We start from the raw sequence: 6,000 nt of genomic DNA, 5'->3' as shown, positions 1-6,000 counted from the left end.
TACTTTTCCATCAGCTGTATATGATTATGGCATGTCTGAACAAAACTCTATAAGCCATTTCTGAGCAAAATTCTCCAACAAGGAAGAGCAAACAAAGAGAAGCCAACTTAGTCCAAGTGGTCACAAGCCTTAGAAGCAGTAACTTCAGCAGAAGCTTGCAGGAGACAACACAACCTCTCTCCTTGCTTCCTTGCTATAGAAACTCACTCCTCCCACAAACAGCAAGGACTTTGGGCCACAACTGCAAGAGGCACAGATACATCCTTATGCAAATGAGAATGCAAGTATTGCTCTGAGGTGGTGAAAATAAATATGTTTAGCAAACAAGTGCTTCCTTGTATACATGTGACTCCTGAGCAGAGCTTGACTGTTCTTTTAAATTATCTTATCCAAAAACTATGGCATCAAAGCAGTGCAAAACTCAGTGAGGAAAACCCAAAAAAAGCTTCAGATAGCTGTTTTTTAAATATACCCTATCAGGCATTACATTAATTTAAGTGAGAAATTACACTATTTGGATGTGAATTAGCTATTGTCTTGAATTAGGACCATTGGGTAGCCTGGTCATTTTCTAGGGACATTCAACTTTTCTACCTGTTTAGAAAAGGTTGGCCCATTCCTGTATTTGTGCTGTGCTGATAAATGGCAGACACCTTGTTTAAAAGTGAGATTAGATAACTGCAGTAAGATCACGGGATCAGAGGCAAAAGGGCATCCTTCAGCTGCTGCAGAGCTGAGCAGGGTGGCTGCAAGCCCTGTGCCTGGGCCAGCCCCTGCGGACTCTGTGCATGTCCCCCGTGCTGGCTCGAGGCTGCTGTTGAGCAGGAATTCAAGATGGTGACACCTCAGTCTGCAAGTCCCAGAGCTCTGGCACAATGAGTGTTGGTGCTATTTTGCTTTGTTGGTTCCTCCTTGAAGAGGTGTTGATACTGCCTTGAGGAAGTGCTAAAGACTACTGTGCAAGTCTGAGGAGACGAGGTTTTCTCTCTTGACCAGAGAAGTGTTACATTAATTCCAAGTTATTCCAAACATTAAAATCTGAAAGTGCCCTTTCAAGAGGCATTCAGCACACAAAAGAAAGTTGTTTTCATTTTCTGTGGCAGAGTTTTCCAGCAAAGTTGTGGACTACCTGGAGTTAATGTCTGATATCTTACTGTTTTGATGACTAGGAAATCAGATTGTAAAAACAGAAATGAGGTCTGCATCACTTAAGCAAGATTTGGTTTCATCATAACAAAAATCCCTATGCTTTGTTAAACATTGTCAGTGTTCAGAAAGGGAATCGCTGTAACTCATATACTAAAATTAGTCGTGGCCTTGGAATCACCATACTGAAATCATCATCAGTTGGGGTAACTATGAATCAAGTGATATTTGATGCAAGCCAGAAAGATGTTCCTGCCACTGTCTCTCAGAGGCTTCTGTGGTGGGAAGTATTTCAGCATTGTGTTAATGTATTCTGCATTTTTAATTTCTCATGCAAGTATTCATGTACTGTGGGGCAGAGTGAAAAGATGGATTTATACTGTCTCTTAAACAGATGGGCCAGACTCTGCTCTAGATTGCAGCTTCATGAATCTCTTTGTACTCATGTAAAATGGAAGTCAGATAAAAAAACAAATGTACAAGGGTGTGGCTCAATGCTTCAGGCCTCATTCCTCTTCTCCCATCTCACTGCTGTTTTAGAAAATAAGGCAAGTGCAAATAAATATAAATTCTCTACAAGATCATCACTGCACATGTCTCCAGAGGCCACTGGGAGTTTCCAGTATGGAATGCCTTCTGAAGGCATCTCTACTGAATGTGGATCAACACAAGAACATTATCACTATAAAATCAGGTCTGCAGAGCTAAAAGTTGCTCAGGTCTGCAGAGCTAAAAGATTTTCACTCTTACAGAAACCTCCTTTTCCTGTTTTGTAATATTCAAACTTACATGTTATCCAATTTAAAATACACATTAAAAAATGCATTGCTTATAGTGCAAGAGTAGCTAGGAGTTGGACTCTGCTGGGGGAGGTCCTGTACAAAACCAAAATCAAGTGACAACTCCTAACCTTAGAGCTCTGTATCCCTGTGATTATTCATGTGCTACACAAGATGAGAGGAAAGTTAATGTCTCCATAAATAATTTGATGGATGAAAGGATGAGTGTTAACACCTTTGAAATGGGTCTTAATATCTCTACTGGCTTTGGGCAGCAGGTTCATTACAGAGCCCCAACAGTCTGGCTCCTGAAACAGCCAAGTGGGCCTGCACAATCCTGAACTTCTGACCTTTGGGGTAAAACAGTAGGTTCAAGGGGGGAATACGTGGTAGGCAGTTCAGGAAGGCTGGACCCTCTGAGTACCTCAGCACTGGGGAAAGGAAAAGGGCAACATGCAGCAGGGAATCTGGGATAAAAGGAGGCTGCACCCTCTGAAACCTTGAGAGAGAAAACCCCACAGGTGTGTGCCCCAGAGGACTCTCTGCCTTTGTTTAAATAAAGTTGCAGGACTCCTCTGCCTCCTTTTTGGACATAAACTTCAGGTCTTTGTGGATTTTCCTGTCAAAGACAATAACTAGAGATAATAGATGGGGAGTACAAGCAAAGACATAGTGGGAAACTGTCCCTCAGTTTCTTACCCAAAGTGGTGTGAAGCAATCCTAAAGTTAATGCAAGCCCTGCAGCTCTGTAATAGGTCTGATATTGCTTCCAATAAAGCAAAAATTGCTTGCAAGAGGGAGCAATAGAAGGAGAATCAAAGCAGAAATGAGAAATAGAAAACTAGAACAAGATGAAGAAAAATTCACAAACCAAACCAACCAAACAAAAAGAAAAACAAAATGCACAAGGCAGAAGAGGGAAAAAACCCAGAGATGGTAGTTTTATAATTTTTAAGGTTCAAAATGATGCTGTGACATGTGACTCCAACTGCTGGAAAAAATTATATGAAAAATCCCTAATTTTTGCTTTTTTTTCACTTTTTTTTTTTTTTCTAAAAGAGTGAATCAAAAAAAGGCAGAGGTCTATCTCAGTGGGGGTGGCACATCTGCTTTGTGGTGACTAACATCTCTACTGCACTAGGGATAAGTGAGGATCTGCAGCACTTTCCCCACTTTTGACATGGTACCTACTTCCACCTCCTGAACTGGCTCACACCTGACATGATTTGGAAAAGAGACTCAAATTTGGAGACCTGGAGCCTCCTCTGCCCCATCCCTGCCTCTTCCTGCCCTGACTAATCAACACTGTTGATTTTAATAGACAGGCTTCCTTTGCTCATGTGCTGTATTTTTTATGAGAACTTCAGAGCAAATCACCTTTGACTCCTGTTACCTCAAGCTATACAATGCAGATGTGCTAATTCAGAGTTTTGCAACTCAAGGCATTTGCGTAAGTCTGCATTTATGAAAGTTAAAGCACCCCTATTCATATGGACATTATCCTAAATTTTGTGTGTTGTGATTGCCAAAAGTCTTGTTTGTGCACTGATGTTCCAAAGACTTCTGTGGCACAAATTCAGAGCACTGGCATTTACTAAGATGATTGGCATCTCAACATAGGCAGAAATTTCTTTTAACTGTGTCAGACATAACATTTTGTTGATATTTTAGAAAATACATTTAGATAATATGGGGCCATTTCCTTTTTTTGCAAGAAAGATGAATGAATATTCACTGAATGGCTTCCTGCAAGTGTATTTGAAGCTAAAAAAATCTCATGTTTAAAGATGAGACAGACTCACGACAACTGAGTGGCTTTACAGATTAAAAACAGAAGCAGCAGATTCTGACACTCCATTTATTCTATTAAAACCAACACTAACTCAGTTAAGATTTTCCCTGAAGAGAAAATTTGGTCTCTTTAAAGGAAAAAAAAAAAAAATACAGCTATTGAATAACATAAATGAGCAGCCTACTCTGATTTTCTTAGTTAGCAGCATTCAGAAAATAGGCAATTTTAAACCCACTGGCACAGGTTAGTGTGATTCTTTAGGTTCCCAGTTTGGGAAACAGTGGGAAAAGAAAGAGGCTGTTTCAAAGGATAATTCAAACCAGGAGCCTAGATTAGGCTATTTGCTCTTCATATGTTTTACATACTTGCTGAGTTGAAAGCCTGGAGATGTACCTTTGGGTCACTGAGCTCAGACTGGGCTCCAAACAGCTCCATGTAATCCTCCTAAAACATGGCATTCCAAGTTTTCCCCCTTTCTTTAGGATAACCCAACAGCTTTCAGGTTAGGAACTGCTTTCTGATTTCCAAACTGAATTTTGACCTGGCCAGCATGTGCCCATCTGCTGCTCTGCCAGTAGTCATTTGGCTTCAGGTTACACATGTCCTTGTCTCTGGTGTTACCTCCTCCAGTGCAGTAACAGCCAGCAATGTTGTATCCTGCATTTCGTAATTGCCTGGATGCAAGGAGAGACTGGCAGAGCTGATAATAGACTCCTTTATCCCCTGTAAATGGAGACAAGCAAAGTGCACTTGCAAAACCTGCAATTTGGATTGAAGTCTGATTGCATCTGTGTCTCAAAAGAGCTAAGGAACACTCTCAGATAAGAAGCTTTTTAATTTCATATGTAAAACAAGGTGAAAGAGAAAGAGTGGAAGACAGACTGGGCTTTTTTTGTGGCCTGGTAACAAATGAGTGAAAAACAATTAAAAAACTAAATTAGTGATAAACAGGAAGACAGCAACAAAAAGTTTTCTGGGAGATAACATTACATTTCATCCCTGCCAGACTTCAGGTCTGATCAAAAAATTGTAATATTTTGGGCTGCCAGCATTTCAGACAAAAGTGTTACAAACTGACAAGCACTTGACACACTTTAAAATGCACTGATTGTATAATCCTCAGGCATCTTGGAGTAAGAGGGGAATAAATAAAAGGAAAAAAAAAAAGAAAAAAATTCAGCGTTTGTTTTCAGAACTCAGTGTGGAAAAGCAATACTAAATACTTGTCATATGCACAGGGTTCTTTGGTACACACATAGTTTAACTGGCATTTAACTTGGCAATCACAAGTCACACAAGGCAGTTGCAATAGGTTTGCACCCTGCAGACCTATTTCAAAACTAGGCAAGGACTTCAGCTGCATTATAGATAGCAATATTAAAAAGGATGGCTGCTAAGCATTTCTGATCACAAGCATCTTTATTTTTCCCCCTTCCTTAAATAGGAGCATACCTGATCCAGCCCTGGAAACTTTCTCATGGCCTATAGGCAGCAATACATAGCAATAAACAGAGAATAGGGAAGTTTTGAGCGAGAGCTTACCTTGTTTTGTCTCACTTTAGCAATTGACAGAGAAATTACCTTTGACTGTCTGTAGTTCCCCAGCTCCTACAGGGCAGTAACAGCCTGAGGTGCATTGGAAATACCTTGTTACCTGCCAAGTACACAGAGTGCACCCACCTTGCTGCAAAGAGCATGTCTGTGTCCCTGACTTCTGCAGTGCTCAGCTGGCAGAGCAAGCACCAAATCAGTCTTCTGGGTGCCGTGACCACACCTTGCATGGCCACGATTGAGGCAGCACTCAAACTCCATGGCACAAAACTGAGTTGGCTTTGCAATGGACCCCTCAAGATCTGGGACATAAACCTCACCTCAAGGGCGCAGTGGATGGATGACCATTTTACCTGGAATAGGCAAAACCATGTACCTAAATAAGTGATTTTAGCAAACTGCTGACTTGCATCTCAGAATAAGAAAACCTGCCAGAAGACTGAGAGAAATTGTTGGATCATTAATTAATTAGTCCTATTATGGAGGGTAGTTCAGTTCCAGTACTGTTATGGTAGAGAAAGAGATCCTGCTGTTCCCCTCCTGCTTCTGCCTTCCATTGTGCCCACGGATGATCTAGACATGGGTTCAGTGATCTGATGCAATAGAAAAATACTTTTTTATTTTTACTTTTTTCTTTCCTGTGAGAGCATGCTAGTTTTTTTTTGTCTGATCACCTTGCTTGCCTGTGACTGCTCAGTCTCTGGCTTTGATGCCACAAAAGCACCTGCTGGG

This window comes from Ammospiza caudacuta, chromosome 2 (genome assembly GCF_027887145.1).
Source record: "Ammospiza caudacuta isolate bAmmCau1 chromosome 2, bAmmCau1.pri, whole genome shotgun sequence".
NCBI classification, from domain to species: domain Eukaryota; kingdom Metazoa; phylum Chordata; class Aves; order Passeriformes; family Passerellidae; genus Ammospiza; species Ammospiza caudacuta.
The sequence above is the reverse complement of the archived record's forward strand: the minus strand, read 5'-3'. Positions refer to the sequence as shown.